This window comes from Pyxicephalus adspersus, chromosome 9 (assembly GCF_032062135.1).
Source record: "Pyxicephalus adspersus chromosome 9, UCB_Pads_2.0, whole genome shotgun sequence".
Classification (NCBI taxonomy): domain Eukaryota; kingdom Metazoa; phylum Chordata; class Amphibia; order Anura; family Pyxicephalidae; genus Pyxicephalus; species Pyxicephalus adspersus.
Window position 1 is genome coordinate 10,322,811 of NC_092866.1, and position 14,928 is coordinate 10,337,738.

Sequence of the window (14,928 nt, forward strand, 5' to 3'; positions counted from 1 at the left end):
CTGTTCTGTGGATCACTGCTGTTTATGTCAGGTTCTGAAATAAAGAATATTGGGGTATGGACACCTTTGCTCTGAGACTCTAAAGCAATACATATTCCCAAACCTAGAGCAAGCTTTCCTTAAACAAAACAGACAGGAACACAGGACTGGCCTTAAACTGGCCCATTTTACCCCCTCAATCATAAGTCACTTATTTGTTTATGAAATAAACCAACCAAAAGCAAACTGAAGAATTGCAAACCTTAATGGATCGGGTTGGAAAAAAATCACTAGACCCCAAAGATGGATTTTTAGGACCAATTTCTGCTCGTTCAGATTTTGGAGAAGGCGTACATTAGCTGATCCCCATCTACTTCTCCTCTTACCCACCCCTCCATGTAAAGTTTTCACGTTATTAAAAATACTACCATGCCTAGCTAACTTACCTTATTTCCTGAGTCCTGATGAATTCAGGAAGCCAACATGGAGACCAGTTTAGATGCCTATACTGGCTGTATTTTATATATTTTCAGATATCTTAATTAAAATATATTTACTCAAGTGCAGCTTATAAAAAAACAAAAACTGACCTTTGACAACGATCACATAAAGAACCTGCTAAATATGCCTCACATGCTGCTTATTATACCCTTAAATAATCCAAGGAATGTCAGTGCCTATTACAAAAGCTCTGGAGTGGACTATACCAATACAACTAATCAGCCACGGAGTAATCTTTTAACAGAAACCTGCATGCCTTCACTCCATGGATCAGCGCCTGGAATGTGACTTTATAACCTTGTCATGGAGTCGGCCAGCCTCTACTACTTCAGCAGCTTCTACTAAAATCTATACAGATCTGAGACTGTAATGTTAGAGCTTGGCATTTCACATGTGCCACAATAAGATTATATATATATATATATATATATATATATATATATATATATATATATATATATTTATCCCCTATTCAGATAGCCTTCTATATGCTTCCTACAAACTAATTAGCATCAGTGGGAGGAAAGCCAAAGGAACTCCATCTTATAATCTAGTGGTGTGCCCAGAGAGAGGAAATACAAGAAGAGGAATACAGGTCCATTAATATGTCACCTACATACTATCTCAAATAATAGATCAATGTCCTGTCAGCGAAACACCACTCCCTTTTATAAATGGCACAACCCAGCTATGTGACACAATCAATCTAGACTTGAAGATCTTGCTTTTGCAATACTTACCTAGTAGATGCTGCAAAACCTTTTTAAATTTTAGAATTTATATTATAACCCCTTAGCTTCTCTTTAGGGTCAGTATCTCTAATAGGAAGATTCAAATGCGACGGGAAACACTGTCCCGGAAGAGGAACTGGAAAACCTGCTCTGGCAACAGGGGATTTGCCTTTACCTTAAAGTGATCTCCTTTTACTTCCTGGTGCATTCTTGGGACAAGTGAAATGAACAGTACACGAAAAATAAAGATGGTCCTGAACCTTCTTTATCTACAAATAGCAACAGATATTCTGTGATTACAAATCCAACAAATCAAGCATATTGATTAGCCAATGGTGCAGACAACACACGTTCTGAGATATGCGTTTCATCAAACCGTCTTCTCTGGGACCAGCAATGCTGTTCATTTATGCCTTGCTATAACTGCAAAATGCAACACTACCACCACAGTTCCTCCATCCTGAGCCAACTCCAAATCACTCACTGGACTGAGGGTTGGGAGGTAGTAGGGCAGTAAAGGTTGAAGCTTTTGATCACCGTGCACCCTGAAAGCTGGGCCACAGAGAAAAGCATGTAGTGAGTGATAAAGCCCAATCCTAGGTCGCAAAAAAACATATAGATATGTCAAACTGCCTGGTACACCTACTTTTCAGCAGCCTTACTTTCTAAGGTTGCAAGAGTAACAGGCAAAGTGCATGAAGGTACAGAGAACAAGAGAAAGAATAAAACATGAGCCCTTCAAATTACAATAAATTCATGAGAACTGGGAGAGCCGAATATAATCTCCCTTCTACCTTTTCTGCATCACAAAATTACTTTACTTTTTAACTGTGCAGAGACATTGAAAGGCAAATGATAAATAACCTCCATACAGCCTGCTAAAATAGGAGGTGAAGAAAAGAGCAGAAGCAAGACTTTACCTAATTGTACCAAATGGGGTAAGGTAACAATTCATACTTCCAAAAAAGCAAAATGTTTAATATCACATATACCAACTTTGTGCAACATGAACGATTCCCCTTTTCTATGGAGAAATGGATAGAAAGATTCACCCCATGTAAAACACCACACAAAGTCAGCCATGGAAGATCACAATGGATTCATGGACTGGCAGATATCTCCGTTTCTGTCATTCTTAACATTGCACCAGCATGACCTAAAGTTATGTTTTTTCTTACTGTTTCAAGGTAAAATGCACCTCTAGAACTACATCTCCCAAGAGCCATTTTACATCAACATTGTGAATGCAGGATTTTCAGGTTCAAAGAAGCACTTTTGTTTTGCTGGAAAGTTTATTGGGGACTATTATGCATGAAAGGAGGGACAGATAGAGATTAGTGGAGATCTATAGGCCAGCAAGCAAGGCTGACAACACCATTTCAATGCAGAGAAGGTACTGTGTTGTCAACGTGTACAGATTTCTGAGTTTCATGGTACATAAACCAGCGGTAAATAGCATTTTTTTTTCTAACATACACAAAAAGGTGGGGAGGGGAGAGATGGAGAGTGAATAAGATAGAAAAAGGCGTGTAATGACTTTACGATTCACAGCAACAATATAGAAAGGGTGACCGTGACAAAACCTAATTGTGTAATATTTCCCCCACCTCCTAGATTGTAAGCTCTTCAGGGCAGGTTGCTCCCCACCTCCTGTGTCACTGTCTGTACCTGTCTCATTCGCAACTCCCATTTAATGTTCAGCGCTGCATAATATGTTGGCGCTATATTATTATTATTATTAAACGGGATTTATATAGCGCCAACATATTACGCAGCGCTGTACATTAAATAGGGATTGCAAATGACAGACTAATACAGACAGTGATACAGGAGGAGAGGACCCTGCCCCGAAGAGCTTACAATCTAGTAGGTGGAGGAATTTCACACACAAGAGGATGGGAGATATGTAGTGGTGGGAAGTAGTGATGGTTTCAAATGACAGAAGAAGCCGGGTAGGCAAGTTTGAAAAAATGGGTTTTGAGTGCTCTTTTAAATGAGCAGAAAGTAGGAGCAAATCCTGTTTAATAATAAAAATAATGGCTGCGACCAGACTGCACAAATAAGCACTGGCCTCACCATTAACTAACCAGACATACAATAAAACCCACCCTGCCTTCTAATAAAGTGTTAGCACCTCCATGTTCCAGCTATTCAGTATTGCACACATTCCTCTTCAGATTATTTAACTCTGTGAGGTCTAAGGCTTAAGATTCCAGTATGTTTGCATGAATACTGCCTTTACATCTCCCCCCCCCCCCTATAGTTTCCTTGTGCATCGGCCTGTGTGAAATGTCAGCTAGAATAAAGATAAAACAGTCCTGCAGTTTTATCCAAAAGTACACCCTAAATCTTAGGCCGTAGTGGTTACCCAGCTTATCTAATGATGGGGTCATACAAATGATTGGTAGCTGCATATGGCTGTACTGCAGTCCGCTAGATATCATTGAAGGAAGAAAGAGAAAGATTTCCACTATAAAAATCACTCATCTGGCATGGCTTTAATAGCTAACTGGCAGTACATCGGGCTGTGTCATGCTATTTGCATGCAGTAATCCTTAAACTTTAGAAGCCTGCTGATCCTAGCACTTTATTTCCAAGTCCAAATGTCTATACAACCTTTCCTAGCCCTCCAAGCAATATTGCATCATCTCCATTAACTGGACCAGGCAGCTTGGCTCATCTTCAACGCTACATCCACAACCCTCACCAAATGCACCGAAATCACATCTCCGACAAAACTGCAAGCACAATGCAAAGGAGGATGGATTTATTGCAGGCCCGGTACCTTAAAGGGCAGGTGGAGATAATTTGTAAAGATTTTCCCTTTATATGCAACACTTTTAGAGCCAGGAAGACTGTAAAACATTGCTGATCTCTAGGACAGTTCAAAAATTACTACAGCAACTTCCTAGCTATTCCACTGCAAGGGGTAAAATGTCAGTTTTGATCTAATGTGGAGAAATAGGCAAATATACTTTTGACTCCTAGTTCTAGCTAGTAGTCCTTTCTGGCCTAACTACTACAGGCGTAAACATTGCTGCATAAAAAGTAATTTCCCCACCGTTCTATAAAACACACATGTATAGGCTCATAAAATGCTGGGAGGATGATTTCAGTTGCAGGAACCAAAGCTGACAGACAAGCTTGGTCATCCAAGGAAATACAGACAAAAAAAAATATTTTTATGGCAACAGTCATGTGGGAAGTATCTTTCTATGAATTATTTTGAGTAGCATGGTGGCTCAAAGGTTAGGACTTTGCAGCGCTGGGTCCCAGGTTCGAATATCGTCTAGGACACTATCTGCATGGAGTTTGCAGGTACTCCGGTTTCCTCCCACATTCCAAAGAAAACATGCAGTTAGGTTATTTGGCTCCCCCCCAAAAAATTGACCTTAGACTGTAATAATGACTTATGACTACAGTAGGGACATTAGATTGTGAGCCCCTTTGAGGGACAGCCAGTTAAATATATTTGACACACAGTACGGCAATTTTGTAAATGGCCAAAGGGAGAGGGGAAAACCTGCAGTTTTCATATGCAGAGCGAAGCTGAAGTCCACAGGAAGCTTTATTGTTTAGCAGACAAAGAAGTATTGATTTTAAAGTACTACAGTAGAATAAGTATATTTTACCTGAGCAGGGGGGTAAGATATGTTTATACATCAGAAATAACCTAAAGCCTAAGCTAAGAGTTCTGCTTTAGGTTTTACTAGAAATGATAATACATCTAGTGCAGAAAATATTAGGAGATCCAGATTGACTTTTGAAGCATCCTTGTCACTTCCTGCAAGATTACAAAAAAATTATCTTGTGTAAACTACTAATCTCTGCTATCCCCAATGTAATGAAGATTGTGACAACCATGGCTTCATCAACGGACTGAAAGTTAGGAGAACCCTGATCCAACAGGCAGAAAATTGGCATTTTTTGAGGGTCAGCAAACAAACCAAGTATCTTCAATCTCAAATCTTACTGTTACACAAAAGCATATTGGTAAACACGAGAAATACGAGGGTCACGCCAAACTTAAATTTGTTTAATTTGTTTCTCTCCTCTTACTGCTGCCATTGGGCTCTTCTAATATACTGGCTGATCACCTTTATCTTACGCATCATCTGTAAAGTTATGAAAGCCCTACCTTTCTCCTGCCCTATTGCCTGCATAACTCTTACCATTGAAATATGTCTACCGTATTAGTCCTATTGCCACATACATGATGAGCAATCATTCCGAAATAAAAAAAAAATCTTACTATACCATGAAACAGCAAGATAAAATTGAACAAAAACGCCAGAAATAAGACAAAAAAAAAAAGCTTAAAACTTTGAGCTAAACAAATATTGTCAACGTACCAGTGCCATGTGTATTATACTTTTTGTGTCCTTTATTATTTATTGCAGACTTGTGTAGTAATCCAGCATGCAACAACTGTACTTTGCCTGTGTGTAGGAGTTTCCTGCAATAAAGACCGGTCATTGCTTCTTTCTCACCTTGTGCAGGTGACTGGTCTTGTATCTGCTTCTCTGTAGTTTAAAGTTGATGGGACTGCTCTAGCCACAGCACTGCTCTTCAATATTATCCCCAGTGCCTTTTAGCGGGGCACACCACCCTACACTTTTCTGTAACCACCCGGCTGTTTTTGGGTGGTTACTGAAAGTTTGGATTTCCATACAGAGGTCATCAACCACAGTGGCAGTGTGTCAGTGCACAGCACAGTGTCTCCACTACATTTACAAGGCTAAATTTGTCTAAAATGTCTGAATTTGAAAAAGCATGGCGCACACTAAAGTGGATCCTTTGGGGCTTTTGTGGAAAATAGTAAAAGGAACATATTTTTTGTTTGCAGTTAACTTTTACTATATCCCAAAAAAGCTATTATGTAACTCACAAAAACCCAAAGGCTTTACACAGGTCCAATAATTGTCGTTGGAAACAAACGAATAACAACTGATCGTTCGACAATCGTTAACAAATAAAGTGCACAATGATGCCGATGAATGAAGAATGACGCTGGAAACAAATGCTCATTCTAGCGGATCCATTTGAGCGGCGATCGTTCGGTATCTATTGTATGCACGGTTGTTCAGTGATCGTGGATGGTTCTGTGGTACACTTTCTCTAGTACACGTCACTTCCTGCATCCTTACGATCTTATCTAATGTGTGTACATTATTGGTGGATTATATTTAAACAATTGTATCATTACAGCATGTACAGAATCCTGCACAATACGATCATTCAAAATAATTGTGAATATTCGCTGATCTGTCGTTGTTCATTTTTTAACAACAAATATTGGACGTGTGTACCTAGCCAAAGAAAACATTTATAGTGCAGCTTACCAGTCATTTGATCTGGTGGCTGCAAAAGCTGTGACCTGGCGATCCTACCAGCAACACACATCCTGTGCTAAGTTGGCAACAAAGCATCCTGTATCGATGGAGAAGCAGCACTGTCACCTGAGACTGTTTCATCCTAAATAGGGATGAGTTCTGTAGTTTAGAGGAAACCTGGACAGGGCTAATAAGACTGCTTGAGATTCCAGGGCACCAGAGGAGAACAGAGGAGGTAAAGTGTTTTCTGGCAAAATATACAGTTACATCCGTATTGCATAGATTAACTAAGCTTTGCGCAGTTATACACTTTGATGTTATTAGATTTACTGAAATTCTACTACAAATCTACTTTGGTTCTCTAGTTGGGAAAGGCCATTACAGTGCACACGCTAGAAGTGGTGCTAAGTGGGGGTATCTGTCTAATATGACCTTACAGTTTTCTCCCCAAGATTTTTAAGTTTTAATACCCACCCAAAAACAGCCGGGTGGTTACTAAAAAGTGCCGGATGATGCACCCAGCTAATAGTGTATGGGGAGAAGCTTCTAATGAATTGTGTAAAATTCCAGCACATTCTCTGGGGCATTTCCATGCTGGTATTTTAATTTTCTACAAAACAACAAAAAACAAATAGATAAGTACAAAAGTGATCTATTTAAAAGTTATATTCATTTTGCTGGTGATATGATTACTCACTCTTGGTCTCCTTCCAATGCAGCAAGTAACCCCAATAAAAAAAAAAAAAAAAACAAGTACCAGGTGATGGTGTACATTCCCTTTCCTTACCATCCTTTGCCCAAACTACTTCAGGTCAAGTACAACCAATATTTAACTTGAGGTAAAAGAAAATAATCCTATGTAAATGCCAATGCTCAGGAAGTTAATATCTACTTTAAGAAACTCTCATAAAAAAAACTGCTGTAGGCAAACATATATGATCAGTGCAGAAGAGGAGCAGCATTAGATTTGAGTGTTTGCCAAGAACAGTGCCAAAGACAGAACAAGTACTGTGAAAGTTTTGTCTTTTAATGGTGGCCTGAGAGAGTTTTTATAGTTAGGAAACCAGAACAATAAGCTTAGAGCACCACATAAATCAGCCATGGTTTGTTGCACCTTTGTTATGATTGCCTTTGAAATAGGCAGCTTTGGTACCGAACTGGTAGTGCCCAAAAAACTGCCATAGCATAAGAAGCTCCAACGGCAGGACTTTATATCCCCTGTCATTAACACTAATGGATGACAAAAGCCAAGCAGAAACAAACTACGCATAAACTCCAAGAGATGCAACCCCATGTTATACAGGGTTCTCCCCAGCTCCTTTTAGCAGGGCACACCACCCAGCACTTTTCAGATCTGCCCAGAATGTTTTTGGGCAATTACTGAAATGTTGGGTTATAACACAAGAGCCAGCACCCACCTACAGACTCGTCCAACCCTGCTTAAAACATTTCAGAGGAAAATACTGTTAGAAATAGAAAAGTCCAGGGACCGGTGTAAGCAAGCTCCACCAAAATGAAGGCGAAGAATTAGATTTCTCTGAATTACAGGATATTAATGGACGGATACAAAGCATATACACAAGTAAATATGCAAATATATAACCAAAAATTTAAACTTTAGCAACTTTAAATATAGTACACCTGCTCATCTTAATGGCAAAGCCTGATGAGATTAGGAATCGTCTTATGTGGGTGGATGACTTTCATCACAAGTGAAATATCACTTTTCGCAGGAGTCTGACCCATTGAAGAATATAAATCACCTGTAATGTATTTGTGGGAGTGTAAACCAGTTTTCTATTGCAGAGATCAGAAGTATATGTTAGAGTGTCACACACAAGTCATATACACATTCTGCTATCCAGGCTATGAACACAATGTTAGCTTACTCAGCTCCTAGTCACTCCTTCCTGCCACCTACTCATTGATATCTATACAATGACTAGTCTCATTTTACTCCATAGAACAGCAAGGCTGGTAAATAAACTGTCACTGTAATCAGGGTGCTGCAATCAGGATATCACCTGCATGGTCTGTTATGCTCTCAGGAAACAGTTCTGTAAAGTTCTGGTTCCAAAATGCACTGTAATGCCTAACCGTCATATCTACCACTATTTGCCCTCTCCGTTTGCTTTCTGTTTTTTTTCTGCGGATCCAATTGCCTCAATACTTTCAGAATCAATGAAATAGAACAAGTCGGCAAATCAAGAGGCTGATCTGTATACTTCATGTGACTCAGTGACTCTGAATATACTGCAGTTACCAGATCAGCTTAGCTGTCAGCAGCCTCCCTGCTTCTGTCCGGGCTTCCATAAACACTGCTATTATGTTCCCATAAAACCCCTAAGCACAAGAACAAGTGAGGGTGGGAAAAGTAGCCTTATAATTCAAATATTTGTATTGCACAATGGTGTCATTATAAAAAGCAATAATTAGGTGCTCAGGGTGCTGCCAAATCTTAAAATTAAAAAAAAAACAAAAAAACTCTTTACTTGTCCTAAAATAGAACTCATGAGCTACTAAAAAGCATGACAGCCAGGTAACCAGCATTTTCAAGGGCCAAGCTTAACAATGCTAGTCCTCATTTCCTTCACCAATGCTGCTTTGTAGCCATTATCCTGTCCCTGGCTTTATTATTTGACAAGTCACTACCTTGGAACAAGTGCACAACCTTTAAAGTCTGACCTCCTATCCTGCATGTTTGTTCCAGGTCACCTGTAAAGAATCCAGGCCAGCTCTAAAAATTAGTCTTTTTCTTTAGAACTCTAAAAGTGTTCTTCATTTTTGTGGACTGAAAAGCCCCCCACTGACACCGGAAGAAGCAGGTCAATACCCATGCTGGCATGGTATCTGTATGTACCCTGTACCTGATGTGTCCATTCACAAAATGAATAGCTGCAGTGTCATCACAGGGTTCATTTTGTAAATGACTACACAAAGACCTGACACCAGAGCTGATTATAGCTGGAGATGTACCAGCTCCATGGTCTCTTTTAGCTGGGCGCACCACCCAGCCCTTTTCAATAGCCACCAGGTTGTCAGACCGTTGCTCATGCTGGGCTTTTGTAAAGAGTAAAGCTGCGTAAACACTTCCAATTTTTATCGTTCAAAATAAACGACGAACGATCGATTGGGCAAAAATCGTTCGTAAAAAAGTAACCAACGATGCCGACGAACGAGGAAAGTTGTTGGAAATGAACGACCAGACCGGCGGATCGGACGACGATCGTTGACCATCGTTCGTGTGTACGATCGTTCATTGATCGTCCATGGTCTGAGCATGCGTGATGAACAAACGTTCCTGTGGTGCACGTAACTTCCTGTATCGTTCAAACGATCGCATCTATTGTGTGTACAATATCTACGAACGATCGTGTCGTTATCTGTATGTGCAGGATCGGTGCTATACGATCGTTCGCAGATATCGTGCAGGATCGTTCGTTGTTCGTTTACCAACGATAATAATTGGAAGTGTGTACGTAGCTTAAGATGTCAGTGAGAGTTAGCAGCTCCCAGTGAAGTCTCTGCTGGAGAGAGCTAGACTTCACTTATAGTATACTAAGTTTTTTCACGTCTTACCTGCCCACTTTTTGATTAGTTGCCCCAACATGGCTAAACAAAAGTTTCTGGAGAGAAAAATAAGCCCGGAAAAAAATACATTACAAAGGTAATCATATTTTAGAGCTCAACCCAGAATTTTTAAGCTGAGTGGGAAGCAGCTCCGGTACTGTGACCCAACTCATCAGGACCCACCTAAAAACAGTCGGGTGGTTGCTGAAAAGTGCTGGGTGGTCCGCCCAGTTAAAAGGGGCTGGGGAGAACACTGCTATTTCCTCTACTAAAATAATCTTGTCTGCAGATGGGTTTATTAGCCAGCCTGCTCAAAACCTGCACAGGATTTTGTTATTCACCACCACCCTATATATATATATATATATACACATGTCTTCTATATGGCCCTGCTGACCCCCCAACCAACTCTGTAAATGTGCTGGCCACAGGAAAGCCAAAATTAGGAACTTACAGATATAAAGGTATTTCTGTTGCAGGATCTAATGAGATGGAAAGATGGATAAATACTGAGCTTACTCTTTAACTTTCTGTTTTCTACTTCACTCCCCCACTGGTGACTGGGCAAAGAGCACATTTTGCTTTATCTGCACAGGTATAACAGGGGTCAGTGATGCTGAGGAAGTTACAAATGTAATCCTAATCTGTTATTAGAAGTGTAAGCAGGGCAGATAAGCAAGCAGAAAGTAAAGCCTCGCCCAACACGCAATGCAATGTTCTCCTCAGACCCTTTTAGCCAAGTGCATCATCAGACACTTTTCAGTGACCACCCTGCCATTTTTAGTTGGGTCACAATACAGGGGCCGCCACCGACCTACAGCTTCTTCCCACCAAGTTCAAAAAAATTCTGGGGAGAATACTGCAATGGAAGATGTGTCCTGGGTGCCAGGCTTTAGATGTATATCCACTGGAGATCTAAGGCACTGCACTGGCTGACTTCTAGTCTCAGATTTTTGTGCAGCTCACTGTTCTCATTGCTGGAGGGAAAGCTGTACTCGTATACCTACAGTGCAAGAATCTCCCTCATTGTGCTTCATTTATTCTGTGAAGGCTAACTCCTGCTGTTTCATTATTTCTCCATCATTCATTATACTACGCAGACTGAGGCAGATAGGCAGCTTCGGAGGGTTCTACAGGCATTGGCAACTAGAACGTCAACTGCTTTTTGGGGCACAGCTTCCACTGTTCAGGATCAGTTCTAGAAAAACGGTTCACTAGGAAGTAAAGCCTGGATCAGAAAACCCAGAGTCAGCTCAGACAGTTCTTTTCTTTCTTTTATAACCTGACATTGGACCACTGTTTGAAATAAAAATAATCCTATGATACAATGTGTGCAGTAAATATTAGATATAAGGCACTGAAGATGGACTCTTATCAGCTCGGCACCAATAAACGTACAATGGCAGAGGCTTATAATCTACACAATAAAGGAAAAACAATTTAACTGACTAATGAAAACCGGAGCAAAGATGACAATGTTGCTCCAAGCAACAAATTACCCTCCTTCAAAAGAAGGATGAAGCTTGACTGTTAGCTATAGACAGTAATTCCACTGCTCCCAGTTTTTATTGATCAGTGCCACATGCACTAGTACCGTACAGTGTATGCAATTCCTATTTCAATATATTCAGAATCATGTCTTATTACTGTATACTATCATGGTTTGTGAACCTGTTGCAGTTTCTTATACAGAGATCCTCCTAATACCAGCACTTCCTGCTGCAGGCTGACAACGCTAAATCTCTGCCTTGCAATAAAGAGAAGCGTTGTCAGGCTGTCATGTGTGCTCAATCGGCCATTGAGCTGCATTTAAGGTTCATCATAGGAAAGCCGAATGGCCAAATTAAGCAGCTTCCATGGCAGGCTGACAACCCTGCTGTTTATTGCAAGGCAGAGATTTATTGTTGTCAGGATACCACTGATTATCAAAGCAAAGGCTGTTATTGGCAGGATTTCCAGGTCAGCAACAGATTCACATTTCACTCAAGAAACCGTATACATTTAGGCATAACAACAATACAAAAAAGTAGATTTAGATATAGCATACACTAAAACATAAACCAGTCACACTTAAACCTATAGAAGAAATCACATTTCACCATACGCATTTCTCCATTCATTGTCTATGGATCCTTTACCAGCACAACTTGTTTCCCAGTGCACCACAACAAAGGGAAAGTTTCTGGTTGCATCAAAGCCCAATCAAGCTTTACATTTAAAATACCTAAACACATTACAGCACACAAATTACATAAACATGCAGCTACAGACCTAGGAGAAAAGCATGCCCATGCCTTTCTATGTGTAGAAACAGTAGTCTCTCTGCAGAGGTCTGACAAACCCAGTTAGGCGTCCTGCCGATTGAGTTGTAACTCAGCAGAAAAAACTCTGCAGGGTCAATGCTACTGCATACTGAACCACCAACATGCTGGTGGGAGGGCAGGCTTTGTTACTCTGCTGTAGCTTTCTAAAGAAAACTCAAGTTTGCACACTCTTTATATTAGTAACCTTAAACTGCACAATTTTTACAGAACGTTCAGTTGGTCTTTACATGCTTGGATCTGGTACAAGGTATTGTTTTGCAAACACAGAAGAAGGTATGTGTTATCATCATTAGATCAGCCAGCAACTGGTAAACCTTAGGTGACCTCTCGCCTCAAACTCCCCATGCCCTAAGCCATTCTCAGATAAAATATTCCCCTTAACCTGGACTCTGTATTCAGATTCATAAAGCTCACTGGTTTGCCCATTTCCAATATGAAATTCTTTACAGAATCATCTTAATTGAAGAATTTATTCTGGGATCCAGAGCAGCAACGGATTTAAGGTCTCATGAGTTGGGTGACAGTTAGCTGTCAGTGAGGTCAGTTAGCTGACCTTCATGTCCTCGGGTTCCGTTGCTGTGGCGGTTGATCTTCTCCAATCAGTAAAGAACTGACTGTTATCAAATATGAAACCTGCAGAGCTGAAACCTAAAGAGGCCCTGTCACCAGTTAAAAGGACAGAAAAATCCGTTATTTGTCATGCCTTATTGTAATGTTTCCTATCTATAACATTTTTATTCATTTGCAGCAATTGAGTGGTCACTTCCCAAGCGCAGCCATTTACATCCTACAAAGTATAATTTGAGTGACCATTCCAAATTCGCTGGGGTTGGTGACATCACATCCAAGATGGCGGCACCCAGCTGTAGTATGAGGACCTCCAGTTTAGCCATGGGCGGCATTACAAGAAAAGAAAATATGCAATGCAATGGTTGACAAGAAAAGTCTGGTGACAGGGTCACTAGGACAGCTAGAATCTTAAGGAGGAAATCTGCACACGCTTCACTCAGTCCAGGCTCCCTTTTATTGGTGACAGGGTCGCTAACATATTTAAGGTCCAATAGGACAGTTAGCATCTTTAGAAGAAAGTCTGCAAAGGCATCGTGCACATTAGGCCCAGCCGGTTCCTTTTCATTTGACCTGCAGAAACACTCAGCTAAGGATTTCACCCACAATGCCATCTGGAAAAGTCACCATTTACTCACAGAATATAATTGTATACACAGCAAATATTATGAAATGTCACTAAAGCAAAAATAAAGATTTAACTGCACAAGATTGGTGTATAATATGATGCCAGGTACCAGGACACCCCATGCTAATGTTAACTTTTAAGCTGAGGCACGCCCAGACCTTGCAATATGACAGCTCCAGCAACCTACAGAGAGGAACCTTGTGTTCTAATGTGTGACAGAGAATTCCCTGAAAGCCAACATTTTTCATATAGCAGGGGGGTCACCTGCAGGTTTATCGCTGGAAGTGACCTAACTAAATTTAGGATTAGTAAGCTTAGGATCACCAAAACACAACAAGGAGCTGAAGACTTCGAAAAACGTTACCCATATGACCTGGGATATCTACAGAATGCAAAGGTTAATATCACAATGATGCACAACCCCCCTTTCCCCCAATATGACATACTCTACACCCTAATAAAAAGGATCAGCGCCAGTGTTACATAAAGCGTACCTAAACTCGGAAATTTAATTTTATAAAAAAAGAGTAGACAACTGGAGAATGAATGGGAGCGTAAAGCCTCCCGGGACACCTACGTCACACATCCCAGGAGGCTCTTGGCTGCTCCTTCTCCTGCGCAGGAGCATTTTCGTGAAAAGAGAAAAAATTTGCAGATCTCACGCATGCGCAGTGAATCAGCAAGTTTTTTTTTCCAACCTACGTCACCCGATCCTGCGCCTGGGTTGTGTGACGCAGGAAGAAGAACCCAGAAGAAGAGGAAAAAATGGCGGTGCCCGGCGTGCCGGATGCCGGGACAATGTGGGACCCGATTTTTTTTGTTTTAGGCATTTTTGAGTTTAGTTCCTCTTTAAGGGGCCCTGCATTGTTCTGTGGGAAGCGGCAGTGTTATTGATTGGGGCCCCTGCATTGCCCCTGGGGGGATGCAGAAGGATTTTTTTATTGGGGCCCTGTATTGCTATGGGAAAAGTAGTAGTGTTATTCTTTGGGGGCCCTACACTGCACTGGCAGTAGCAGCAGTGTTAATAAATGGGGCCGTGCATTGCTCTGGGGGATGAGGCAGTGTTAGTAGATAGGACCGCCGCTGCATTGCCACTGGAGGTTGCAGAAGTGTTATTTATTTGGGCCCTGCACTGCACTGGAAAAAGCAGCATTGTTAGTAGAAGGCAGTGTTGATAAATTGGGCCCCTGCATTGCTCTGGGGGATGTGGCAATGTAATTTAATGGAGCCCCTGAATTGCTCTGGGGGATGTGAAAATGTAATTTAATGGGGCCCCTGCATTGCTCTGGGGGATG

At 41.0% G+C, this 14,928-nt stretch overlaps 1 protein-coding gene across 3 annotated transcripts in view; it reads right to left on the reverse strand.

Moving 5' to 3' along the window:
• AP1G1 (adaptor related protein complex 1 subunit gamma 1) overlaps positions 1–14,928 on the reverse strand; it is a 36,819-nt gene that overhangs the window by 20,664 nt on the left and 1,227 nt on the right. The window lies entirely within an intron of this gene.